Source organism: Equus caballus, chromosome X, assembly GCF_041296265.1.
Source record: "Equus caballus isolate H_3958 breed thoroughbred chromosome X, TB-T2T, whole genome shotgun sequence".
Lineage (NCBI taxonomy): Eukaryota > Metazoa > Chordata > Mammalia > Perissodactyla > Equidae > Equus > Equus caballus.
In genome coordinates, this window is record NC_091715.1 from 1,483,942 (window position 1) to 1,497,603 (window position 13,662).

Genomic DNA, 13,662 nt, shown 5'->3' on the forward strand with positions numbered 1-13,662 from the left:
ATGGTGGCTGCAGCTGCTTTGTCAAACAACATAGGAAAACGTCCTCCCCCGTTTCCTTGGTGGAACCAAATCGTGAAGCTGGCAGTTTCATTTCTGGTGCAGAGTAAAGGTCATTTAAAGTGAATACTGTAATGCGTTGTGACTGAGGGCTGTCGCCTTTGTCATTTTAAAATGAAGCCGAGTTTGAATCTGCCCTGCATTCACGGATTTTCAAGAGAGGAGTGGAAAGGAGGAACAAGCATTCTGCAGACCTCGTATAGCCGCGAGGCTGCCAGCAGCCAGCCCCTCTGGACACGGTGGCCGTAACAGGGCAAGTGGACAGCATCTCTTCCTCAGCAATGAGGAGCACAGAAGATACAGAAATTTTATGGATTTACTGGAATTTTTATGTGACATCATGGCTATCTGTTCTTCATGTCTGGCCAACTGGCTGTATTCTCTATTTTATTTTTTCTGGTCCTTCACTCAATTTGAATTTGGACATAGCAAATGCTGTTTCAAGATGACTGTTGAGTATTATTACAGTGCACATTTTCCAGCAAAAGTTACCACATCCTTTATTCTGTGCTGGAACAATACTTAACACGTTGTAAGATGCATGCATACACACACACACACACACACACACGTATACCTAGACATTGTGATGGTTAATTTTGTGTGTCAACGTGACTGCACCATGGGGTGCCCGGATATTATTGGTCCAACATTATTCTGCCTGTGTCTGTGAGGGTGTTTCTGGTTGCCATTAGCATTTGGACAAGTAGATTGAGTAAAACAGATTGCCCTCCCCATTGTGGGTGGGCGTCATCCATCATTTGAAGGCCTGAGTAGAACAAAAAGATTGACTCGCCAATAAGAAGGAACTCCTCTCTGACTGTCTTTGGACTGGAACATCTGTCTTCTCCCGCCTTCAGACTCAGACTGGAACTTCGCCATCGGTCCCCCTGAGTCTCCAGTTTGCAGATTGCAGATCTGGGAACTTCTGAGTCTCCATAAGGGCGTGAACCATTCCCCACGACAAACCTCTTTATATTTACATTGCTGTGGTCTGCATGTTTGTGTCCGCTCAAAATCCAGATGTTGAAACCTAACCCCCAGTGTGATGGTATGAGGAGGTGGGGCCTTTGGGAGGCGATTAGCTCATGAGGGTGGAGCCCCCATGGATGGGATTAGTGCCGTTATAAAAGAGGCCCCGAGAGCTCCCTCACCCTGTCCACTATGTGAGGACATGGCGAGATGACCGTCTGTCAATCAGGAATTGCATCCTCACCAGACACCAAATCTGCTGCTGCCTCGCTCTTGGACTTCACCTCCAGAATTGTAAGAAATAGATATCCGTTGCTTAAGCCGCCCAGTCTGTGGTATTTTGTTATAACAGCCCGAACAGACTTAGATATAGAGAGAGAGATGTGCATATGCAATATATACACACATGCATATATTACATATAAGACATACACACATACATGTGTACATATATATGAGTAATAGATACACCAGAGTAATATACAACATATATTATATAAACATATGTACTCATATATGTGACATATGTATGTAACATATGTCTGTATGTTATATATTACATATGTCTTATGTATAACATATAATACGCAATGTATTATATATAGTATATATCTAATATAATAAATATTCTCTGGAGAATATATACACTCACATATTCACATAGTCATGTACTTGCATATACATGTAGATGGACTTACACGTATACATGCACTCACTTTCCTTTTGACCTGAGACATGGCAACCCAACAGCACAGGGAGGTTGAGACCCCATGAGGAGGAGGAGTCTTTACACAATGGCAGACAGGCGTCAGCCAGCAGATAAGGTCTTCTCTGTTCTTCCCTTTGAGGGTCTTTCCTGAGACTCAGTTCCTTTTGTCCACTGGGAAGAGGGTGCCGGAGAGAGGGCCATTAGCCTTGGTCATATCCGACAGTGGTCACGCCCCTTGCCCTGCCTCTCCCTCCTCCCCTGCCTCACCCTCCTCTCCCTCACTTCCGCTTCCCTGTGACTGCACCCCTCCCATTGCTTTCTCTCTGCTTTCTGGGGAACGCAACCCAAGACATGGACCCTTGAACTCACTGAAGCACAAGCCTCCACAGTCCCTCTCTAAGGTCTGCTTCTAATGCCTGATGTTCACTCCAAAATACTCAACGGTATTTGGTGGAGGGCAGACTCCGTGCTGGGGCAGGACTGAAAAAAAATGAAGAGACTCAACCCTTATCCTCACGTTGCTCAGAGGCCACAGGACAAACAGAGGAATGAAGACTAAATTTTGATAAGGGCTACAAGGAAGTAACACAACACAGAAAAGGAGCCTCCAGTGCAGGCGCCTCACTCTGTTGGGGGGATTCTGGGGAAGTTGTAGACAGGAGGTGAAACTCGGGGGCTGATTCCCAAAGCAGAGGGGTGTGAGTACCAGAAGATGTCAGGTGAAGTTTCTGGTGGTGGAAAGCAACAGAGGGACGCACTTAATGAGATTCAGGGCACGACATGGCAGTGGGGCACTGCAATGCAGGGGAGAGGCACACAGCTGCTGCTTTGGGGCCAGCGACAGACAATGACATGCACAAGATGCCGAGATCTTTCTGGGTTAGTGTGCAACTCTGTCAGCAAGTGACCCATCTTTGGGAATGAATCGAACCCCTTCTGCACCCTGTCCCAGAGTCTTCCCAATGTTACCTCTTCCAACAGAGTCTCCTCAAGAGAGAGGCAAGGAGATACAATTTTCAAGAGCAGAGTAATGGAAGGGAGAAGGGTGTGTTTCATTCTGCCATGAGTCTGAAAGAGTTCCAGGAGCTTCTTCATTCCAGGATGAATCCAATTTCCACCTCTTGGTCAAGAAGCCCTACAAAGGACGCTGACGGCACAAAACAGTCACAGAAAAACCACTCTGGAGTCAAAGGGATTCTTTCAAGGGTGAGGAATTATTAGAGGGTGGGAAATCATCCAAAAGTGACTCACTGCATCTAAAACTAACTTACTTTGCATGTGAAATGTTGGGGATCTCCTAAGGAACATATGCGATGGCATGAAGGTATGAATATGCAAAGGTATGAAGCAAAATACAAAACAAGCAAGGACCTACCACCCACTTCAAACATCTAGAACATTCCTCAATAATTATTACTCTCTGGGCTCCCTTTCCTGCAAACACACCTCATGAAACCCCTGCCACCAAGTTAACTATTTTCTTGAATTTTGTGTGTAATAAGAATGTAGTGATAGTTTTGGCACAGATCTCAGTATTCTTAAACAATACATTATTGTTCAGTTCTGTTTACTTTTGAATTGCATTCATTGATAGTACACTGTCTGGTCTTCTGGATATTTTTCGTCTCAACACTGAACATCTAAGATTTACCATGACGCTGCTTGTAAGTTTAGTTTATTCGTTTTGCTTTTGTGCCATATGCCTTTGTGTGATTATTCCACACTTTATATATCCATTCTCCTGTCTGTGTAAACATTTGGGTTATTTTCAGGTTTTCACGATTGCAGATATTACTGCTGAGAACACGCTTACCCATGGACTCATATGCAAGAGTTTCTCTAGAGTTTACACCAGCAAGGGGAATTGGAGGGTCATGTTCCGCTTTACAAGATGGTGCTAAGTGAATTCCCAAAGTGATTGTACCAATTTGCAGTCCTGGCAGCAATGGATGTGTATTCTCATTGCTTAACACAAGCATCAACAGATGGTTTTATCAGTAGAGAGAGACTGATAAGTGATACCAAACCAATTTCTCCCTCTTCTCAGCTTGACTACCTTCCAGCTGGTCTTACAGTTCGATGTGTCAACGTGGTTCAGCTCTGGCCAAAGGAATGTGAGTGGAAGGGTGTGCACCGTGGAAACCTCCCGTGGGGAAGCGGGCATGTGCTTTTTTTCCCTTTCAGCTGTATGGAATTGAAACAAAGGCAACAAAAACATCGACAGCCAAAAACCAACCAACGAAAACAAGGACACCTTGGGAAACAGGTGTTGACGATGGCAGAACACCAATTTGGCAAGGAACCTGGATCTCTCACTCACCACTTGGAAGAAGTCTGCTCAAGCAGGAACACCTGCAATGGACTAGTAATTTAAAATAAATAGACTGTGATTGTGTTAAGCCAACCAAATTCTCTGGTGGCTTTATCACAGCAGTTGACATTGCAGTTAACTAAGACAGCCAGACTTCATTTGACCGATCTCGTGCAGCTCCAATGACAGCCTATTTTGGCCACGACTTGCCCTTCTCCTCTTCAAATGTGATTGGTCAGCATTTAGCTGGTTACACATCTGTCACGTTTCCTCTTGTGGGAATCTGATTCTTCTCGTCTTTTGCTCATGTAGAGACTGTAAAATAATTGTGAGGAAACATAAGAATATGTAGATTTGCGTATATAAATAGTTGTAGATTTCTATAGCTATACCATATATGGATTATATGAGTATGCATATATATAAACATATTTAGAAATACAGCAATTTCAGGGATTTTTTGGAATTTAGCTCTCTTTCGTATCAGGGCTTTTTAGCATATCTAGTGAGTTGCAAGTTGTGAGTGAAGTATATTTGCGTCCTGTTCATGAAGAGCATTACACCAGTTGTACTAAACTTTATGTGGCTATCATGTGTGCCCCACAAAATCTTACAATAAAAAAAAAATCCAAAAATTGAAAATACTTTAGCTCCTTCGTAAGTGGATATTCCTGGGTGATAGCCAGCCTCTGGACTAGCCCAGTCCTGTAGAATTTTCTGCAATCACGGGAAAACGTTCTGTGCTGTGCTGCCCAACATGGTGGCTGCTGAGCCCTTGAAATGTGGCTAATATGAGCAAGGAAGTGAATTTTTAAATTTTCTTTTATTTTAAATAATTTAAATTTAATTAGCCATAAGTGGCTAGTGGCTACCATGTCAGACACGTATCTTTAGAACCCTCCCACTCAAACATGTGGACTACCAGCACCAGCATCACTTGACAGCCAGCAAGAAATGGATGTTTTCAAGCCCTACCTAGGACGTACTGAGTCAGAATTATTTGTGAGCGTGTTAAGGTTTGAGAGCACTACTGTAGAGCTGTTCCACACAGATATGCCATTTTCCTTCAGCTTCCTGGAACTGTCCTGAGCAAAGCATCCTATCATCCTTCCATTATCCAATAAAAATAACAGCATCCCTGTATTTACTGGAACTGTCCAGTGTTCAGCTCTCCAGTGCTCAAAATAATCAAGCTATTTCTCATTCAGCTTCTAAAATTAAAACGAAATATACTCTGCAGTTTCTGCAATGCCGTCTGTCACTATGCGGTACGTGAAGTAGGATGGTGAGACACCTAACATTGCTTCTATAGGAAAATGAATTCAAATGAATAGTTGAATTTAAGCCATCACCCGTATGAAACAGATTTCTGACATGAAGCACATTGTTGCTGAAAACAACCACATTATGGGGTGGGCCTTTCAGATTAACCACCTCCCCCAAGATTTTTTCTATGATGCCATATGTCTAATGCCAGGGGCATGGGCATCTCATATAAAAATTTTACCCACCCCCCTCATTACATTTTTATAGTCACACATCTTTAAATTTGACTGGACCTGAAATGATATTATTCATGTCCAGAACAACCTTGAATACATGCTGTTTGATGATGATAATGGCCAGGTCACTCTAGGCCAGTAGTAACTTAGAGGAAATCCAGTCAGATGGTACAAGAAGTTGGGTTAACAATAGAAGAATACCTGCCATTGGTAGTTAATTATTCTTAAAATAATAATGGGTAACAAGTCTACAGCGCCTACTGTGTGCCAGCGTCAGATGGCACGTTTGACATTATTAATCCCTTTAGCTCTAGTGCAGAGCATGGTCCAGGCAAGGACAGAAAGAGGATGCCGGGAGACTAGTTAGAGGAGGCTATTTAGTACTGGGAGGGAGAAATTAGACTGTCCCAGTAGGTGTGGGGAAAAGCGGCTGGGCTAGGTTATTGGTTTGGTGGTAGACTGTGGGGTTTATCACTATTTGGATTGAGAGTGAAAGAAAGAAAACAATAAGCATTGGCTTCCAGATTTTGACCTGAGCAATTATATATATAGTGGGCCATTCTGAGAAGGGAAGAATGGTGAGAAAAACACTTGGAAGATTTTTTTTTTTTTTTTTTTTTTTTTTAGGAAAGGGGACTGGGAAGTGTAAGCCAAAGTTCTCAAATTTTTAGAACAATGCCTTCATACTCCTGAGCTGTTCTGAATTGTCACAAGGTGGAAAAATGTTGCAAATCTGCCAATGTGCCCAAGTGGACTTTTCTCTTTGCTAGAGGTTTCAATCTGCCTTTATCCTGTTTGTCCACCACTGTGACAACCTTTCATGTATTTCTTGATGGTTCAGCTCTTCTCAATGGAGCCCATTGTTCTCAGAAGACAGGTTGGGTTTCGTCACAGCCAGAACGAGGCAGCCTCGCACATAGGTGGTATCTAAAGCGGTCGGTCCTCTTCACAGAGACAGCGGTGCCTGGTTCCAGGCTCTTGCTGATGAGTTCAGCTTTGGAATGTGATTCTTCAGCTCCAACTCAGACACACTAGGGAGCTTGTGTTAGAAATGGGCCACCTGCCACGGTGAGGCACAATGCAGATGTCATCAGAGGGTTGCAGGTGTGGACTATCCAAGTTGCACACCCAAGGCCAAGTTACCACTGAAACTCTGCCACCTGCTGGTCAAGCCTTCATTTCCTCAGAACCCAGTCCATTTCCAAGGATTCACAAAGTGCCCTCTCCAAATGGTACCAGCCTTCCTCATCCCTCACCAGATTGGCCTTTGGCCTGTAAACATCACCGCATTTCATTGTGGGGGCGGTTGGCCCAGTGTACTATGGAGGCCCAGAGAAGTGATGTCTGCCAGTGGGGTGAGTCCAGGGTGGGACCCTGGAAGACATGACTGGATTTTGTGAGCTGAGCCTGGAAGAATGGGTATTGGCAAGATGATTCTTCACATTTATAGAACATTTCCAAAACAGTAAGTTGGGCGAGTCCTCGTTCCCAGATATTCTCTGAAGGGGCTAGACACTGTGAAATAATTGTGGAGTGAGGTGAGAGTTTGTGAGTCACGAATGTAGAGAAATAGTTGTAGAAATGCATTTCTGCCTAGTTGTCATATTTGGAGCATATGAGTGTTTAGAAATATGAGTAGAAGAGGGAAGGATTGTTGGGTGGTGATAACTGAGAGGGAGGTGATTTGGGGAAAGAAAAATCCCCATGGTGGATCCTGAAATGTTTATTGCTATTATTATAAATAGGCACATACACTACTTTCTCTTTTCTTTGAACTCTAAAACTCAATGAGAACTATAATTTTAAAAACACACCAGAAAGAAACATTAAATGCATATTACTAAGAGAAAGCAGTCAATCTGAAAAGACCACATACTGCACAATTTCAACTCTATGACATTCTGGAAAAGGCAAAACTTGGAGACAGTGAAAAGATCAGTGGTTGCTGGGGGTTGGGAGTCGGGGAGGAATGAATATTTGGAGCACAGAGTACTTTTAGGACAGTTTCACTATAATGATGGACACTTGTCATTACACATTTGTCTAAACCCAGAGAATGCACAGCACCAAGACTGAACCCAGTGTAAGCTATGGACTTAGGGTGATAATGACGTGTCAGTGCAGGTTCATCAATTTTAATTTTACAAATGTCCCACTCTGGTGCGAGATGTTGATAGCAGCGGAGGCTGTGCATGTGTGGGGTCAAGGAATATTTAGGAACTCTCTGTATCTTCCACTCAATTTTATTGTGAACCTAAAACTGCTCTAAAAATTAAAGCATATTAAACAATAGTACATGGAAATAAAATTTTGTTCAAAAAATTATTCTCCTAAACAGAAGGTGAGAGACTAAAACAATTGAGGGTGGGGTGTAGAGCTTTTTTCATTTTGAAAACTGAAAACCAATAAATCCATATTAATTGGTAAGCAATTTTGCAAAGATCATCCACTTAGGTATCTCAGAAAATTCTGGATGGAGCAAGAAAACAGTGCTGTAGACGAGCTGAGCCTCTCTCGTCTCTGTGGAGCATCTAGCGGCATTACAATGGGGGTTTTCTGGAGGGTTTTCATCAACTATGGTTAATTCAGGACTGGGAGTCAGATCTGCTATAAGCATGCAACTCCTTGAGCACAGATGGACAGCCCAGTGGAAAGAAACATAAATCCTTGGAGACATCAGGGCCAGCAAGACAATTGCACTAGATGAAAAGCATTACAAGAGGGTCACCCTGCTTTCATTTCTAAATTAGACAAGTGTAGGAGTGAGGCATTTGATGGAGACAGCAGATTAAAGAAGTGTGTGCTGTCCTGTTGAATTGCTAGGCATGAGAAACAAAGCCCACATGGTTGCCACTGAAGACTGTCGACAGCCTTCACCACTGAGCACACAGCTGCGTGATGGAGCCACCGAAGCTCCCAGAACCACCCGGAGCAACCGCCCAGGCTCCTGGGAAATGGCTTAGGCAGAGCCACACCTCTGGGGACCTTCATTATCCTGGGAGACCCTCGCCTGGTGAGAAAAGGCAGCTTCCAAGCTCCATCCAAAGGGCACGCAGGGGATAGCGTGAACCGCAATTAACGCAAAGCCATCTCAGGAGAAAAAATGCAGGTGTATTAGAAAATATATTTTGGTTGCATGATATTCTAGCTCCCATTGAACCTCAGAGGATGCTCTTGCCAATCCTAGACCTGATGTAAGAGCATGAAAATCCCACTCAGCGTCTGAGGTTTAGACTTCTTAATAAAAGTCACTTATCTTGACCCCCCAGTTAACAGACCACAGGTATTTGGAAGATTGTGCAAGGAGGGCCTGCCGGAAAATCCCATGCACATTTGGAGCAGAATCAGCTGGTGTGAGGGAAACCAAAGACCTGTCTAGACATGGTACCCTTAGGTTTTGCAGCGGGTCAAGTATTACTGAAATCGTTCAATCCTTTCATGGAGATCATGAGAATTAACTTTGCCCTGGCACCACATGGGATCCGGAGGTTGTGTTGTGCTATTCTTGTTTTGTCTTGTTTGGGCTGTATGTTATGGTTCTGCAGAGAAACAGAATCAAGAGGAGATAGATAGAGATAAAGACATAGAGATAGAGATGCAGACAGAGATATCTGTATTTGTGCCTCTTTCTCTATGTGCAGCTTTAGCTAGCTAGCTAGCCAGCTAGCTATCATTTATCTATCTATCTATCTATCTATCTATCATCTATCCAACTATCACATATCTTTTCTTCTATTTATATCTATCTACCTATCTTCATATCATCTATCCATGCATTCACCCCTCCATTCATCCATCCATCCATCCACCCACGCATCCTTTCATCCATCCATCTCTCTCGCTCTATCATCTATTTATCATCTATCAATCATCTATCTATCATCTCTCATCTATCTATGTATCTATCAATCATCTTTCTATCATCTATCTATCTATCTATCTATTTATCTCTACCTATCTTAGAGACAGAGATTGGTTTATTTTAGGGAATTGGCTCATGTGATTTGGGGGCTGGCAAGTCCAGAATCTGTAGGGCAGGCCAGCAGGCTGGGAATGGGGATTCTAGTAGTTCCCACCCATAGGAGCTTTTAGGGTTCCAATGTAGTCCTTTGAGAACAATGCTTGGCACATGGGAGGTACCCAGCAAATAGTAGCTGTTGTCCCAGCCACATTTCTTAGTTGCAGAGATCAGAATCCAGTCTGGTTGATTTGAGCAAAAAGGAAACATGACTTACAGTTCATGCCCAACCATTATGAAAAAGAAATGTGGTGATTACTTTCCTAGGAATTACTGGGATAATTGAGGCCATTTCAGACAAGAGAGTCTTGGGAACACAGGCCATATTAAAGCGAATGAACCAGCCCTGGGAGGGGTTGGAGGACTGAGTTTCATAGTTCACAGGCAGGAATGATGGTACTGGGTACCATGTAGTAAACAGAAACACCCAAACGTCATGAGACCTTTGAGTGGAAGCAATTCAGCTCCCATCCCACTTTGCAGCCCCTATGATGCCAAGACTGGACCCTGGACTCTCTCCCAGCATCCCCAGAAGAACCAGATGCCAACCCCATTGTGCTGACTGGAAGATGTGCTCCTCTGCTGTGATCAATGCCTGTCAAAGCTCATCTCTGGGCCTTGAGTGATGACCATAGGTCTACCTGGGAGAATCTGCATCAGGTGAGATTCCCAGATGTCAAGTATTCTGGAACATGGAGCATTGAATTTCCGTGCTCTCTTGTCCTGGCAGGCAAGTTGCTGACAGCAGGTGGTGGGACTTCTAAGCTTCTATAATCACATGAGCCAATTCCTCATAACAGATCTTTTATCTATATATAGAGAGAGAGAGAAAGAGAGAGAGAGAGAGAGAAAGAGAGGGAGAGAGAGAGGGGGGGAGGGAGAGGGAGAGAGAGTTATTAGTTCTGTTTCTCTGGAGAACCAAAACAAAAAACCTTAAGATACAATGCATAAACTGCCTCCTCTCTTTGACACTGGGTGACAGCTTTTTCTGCAGAACCCTCCTGTAGGATTCCACAGACATCGTCTCCTTACGCTTTGTCAGTGAGGGTTTTCCACATTTGGGAACACCTCCTCTCTAACACCCATGCCACCCTTGACAGGCCCCAGGTGTGGCCAGCGATGGGTGCGGTCGTAGAGACTTCCAATTTTTCCTCTAACTAGCACCAAACAGCCCTGCTCTTAACAGCTTTCTTTGGTCTGAGTCATCTCCTTTTGGAAGATACAGTCCATTACTTTTCCTTCTGCAAGCAGCCAGAATATGTCTTCTCTCTGCCAAGCTCACACAAACTGAGATAATCATAATTGCTAAATGGATTACCATAAATGCCAATTTTGCAAGAATATAAACCCAACAGCAGCTCTTAACCCAACACGCATTCGAAAAGACAGCAACTTGTTTGGTTGAGCAGAGCATTACAATGGTGACATATGGGCAAGCATAGCATAGATGTGAAACTCCGAGAAGTTAGCCAGAACCATGTGGTGTAACCATGCGAACAGCAACGGTTTTGAAGAACACAAAAGATGGCAAAAGAAGTCCATTCAGGATGGCAATTTTGGCTTCTTGGTTCATAGACGAGGGGGAAATTACCAGGAAGCGTCAAGCTTACCTCACCTCCTGATCTAAGCAGGTTGCACACTTGCAAACTGTTGTTCTGTGCTACAATAGAATGGGTCCTCCTTCCAGAGTGCCCTCCTTGGTGAATGCAGCCATTGGTAGTGGCTCTGGGTATGACAGGGGAAAGAATTACTGGTTTCCTCTAGCCCCTGGAGTATCCTACTAATATTCCAATCACAAGATACATTTTTTCTTAATTGCAACTTTCCACTCCGGAACATGCCATCAGGGGCAGAGAAAAGGAACAGCTTCAGGTAAGAGTCATCAACACCATAGCCGACTGGACAGTTGGACATCCTCTTGTCAACAAGGGATGTCCTAGGGCTGGTTTCCAAGGCTGGGACGGAAGTGCAAATGCTAACATGGCTACAGAAGTTGAGTGAATTGTGGAAAAAAGATGAGTTTGTGTAAATATGCATAGGTTCCTCTTTCTCATTCCTTATGTGTATTGCGTATATTGCTTAAGAATATGCACAAGAAATAAGATATAATTAAAGAATTGGATGCAATTGTGCCATGCCTGGGATTAGCTTCAAGGTAAGTCTGGGGGTCATAGGAGGGGAGGGGGTATGGATATAGATTAAGCAGGATTGTTCATGGGTTGGTAATTATTCAACGTAATGGACATGTGTAGGATCCAACATAATATTCTCCTTACTTTTGCAGATGTGTGCAATCCTCCAGAAAAATGGAAAAATTTAATCTAATCACAGCAAAGACTTTAGAAGGCAGAGTATTTAAAAATTTACTCTTCCCTCATTGCCTTCACCTGAAATCTCTTAATATAAATATATTGTTATCAATCAAAACAAGATTTTTAAAAATAATTTAGTTATGAGCTTCCTGGCAGCCAAAGGAAAAAGTGAGACATCTGTTAGATGAATAATGCATTTCCCAGCAGTTCTCCTTGGGGAGTAAAGCTGTTCCAGTCATATCTCTGAGTCATCAATACCAAATGTGTCTTCAATAATATCTCTACAGTGAAGACAGTAATGCAATTAGTAAATGCACTCTGCTATAAATATTTTCACTTTAACATCCAGTGCATAATAACAAAGTGTTGCTGAGTGGTAGCAATTCAGTGGAGAATTGCAACAGAAGTGGTCTAAGTACTCAACTTTTGGATGGTCCAGGGTGCGCTGAAAATACACCAATGGTCCTTCAAACCATCCTCCTCAAATATCATCTCTCTCAGTGGTTGCTTGACCCAAATGAATGACAATTTAAGGTCATATCATCTGGCAAAGGCATAGAAAACCCACGTTTTCTGTAGCTGAATAAGGGCAGATGTATAAACCCTAATGACCTACCAGGGGAACCGTGTGATTGTAAATTATAGCCCTAACATGGGGGCTCATGGCAGAATGGGTGCTAAACTTCCCTCAGTATAGCTAATATATTCCCCTTCAATGAAAGTTCTTTCTCTCAATCTCTCTCTTTCTCTCTCATACACACACACACACACACACACACACACACACACACACAACACATGACAAGTCTTCAACCTTCTGCACCCTTGGGTATCGCTTAGATCATTTCAGCCAAGGAAATGTTTCAAATTCAGTCTTAGAAGTCACTGGCCCCAGCCACAGAAATATTTCCATCACTCTCCCCCCAAAATTCTGGATTTGGGTGATAGATAGATAGATAGATAGATATAGATAGATGAAAGATTGATAGATTTGACAGACAAGAGATAGATACGAAAGATAAATAGATAGATGAAAGATAGAGTTCATATACCAAATCTGTATTCCATAATATGAATTTATCTGTATACACCCCTACAAGTTGAGCTTCTCATGTAGAGTAACCCAACAATTAACTGTTAGCAACATATATTGAGCTACCATCTCAATTTGTATATTTTAGAGTCATATATCAAATTTTAAAAACCTAATCCTGTTAAAATTCTCAATTTACTAGATACTCAGTTAAACAGAACCGACAACCCTCTAGTAATGAATGTTTGAAAGGCACCTGCAGCCCCTCTGAAGGAAGACACTTCACTCTGTTCCCCTTGGTCTCTCATTTGCCCAGAGCACATGAGCAGGTTCCTCTGGCTTTCTCATAGAGGGAAACATATCTAGGTTGTTAATCAATGGATTCTAGCTTTATACACCTAAAGGATCTGGAGATCCAATGCGTTTGGGAAATTATCGTCAAGGCTGACCTCACTCAACTTTGCCATCTTGGGCGGAGGCTGGAGTTCGGTACCAGTTTAGCTCAAATAGATTTGCCAAATGGATGAAAGACTCTGTACTTTAGACAAACCGGGAAGCAGTGCCCTAAACATGAAGACTGAGTATTTGTTTCCAGTTTCTGCTGGTGACTCACCTCAACCTGTCCGTCTTTATAGTCGTCCAGTTCTGAGGCAGGGCCCGGGGAGGGTGGGAGTCGGGAAAGACAAGCTTTGCCTGGGCAATCAGGATTCTGGATTCAGGGGGACTGGAAACGTCAACCTTGTCGCTC

General features: G+C 43.1%; 1 protein-coding gene across 6 annotated transcripts in view; it reads right to left on the minus strand.

Annotated features, from left to right (window-relative positions):
- Positions 1–442: 442 nt before the first annotated feature.
- Positions 443–13,662, minus strand: part of PRKX (protein kinase X-linked) — a 166,532-nt gene continuing 153,312 nt past the window's right edge. Inside the window, exons 12-15 of one of the 6 annotated variants that reach the window (XR_011434889.1) lie at positions 10,211–10,378; positions 2,708–4,364; positions 2,108–2,218; positions 1,675–1,909 (exon numbers count right to left, since the gene is read on the minus strand). The gene's annotated coding sequence lies outside the window, so the exon portion shown is untranslated. Of the gene's footprint in view, positions 4,365–10,210; positions 10,379–13,662 lie in introns of all 6 variants that reach the window. The other 5 variants (XR_011434888.1, XR_011434890.1, XR_002805448.2 and 2 more) reach the window with 5 other exon arrangements.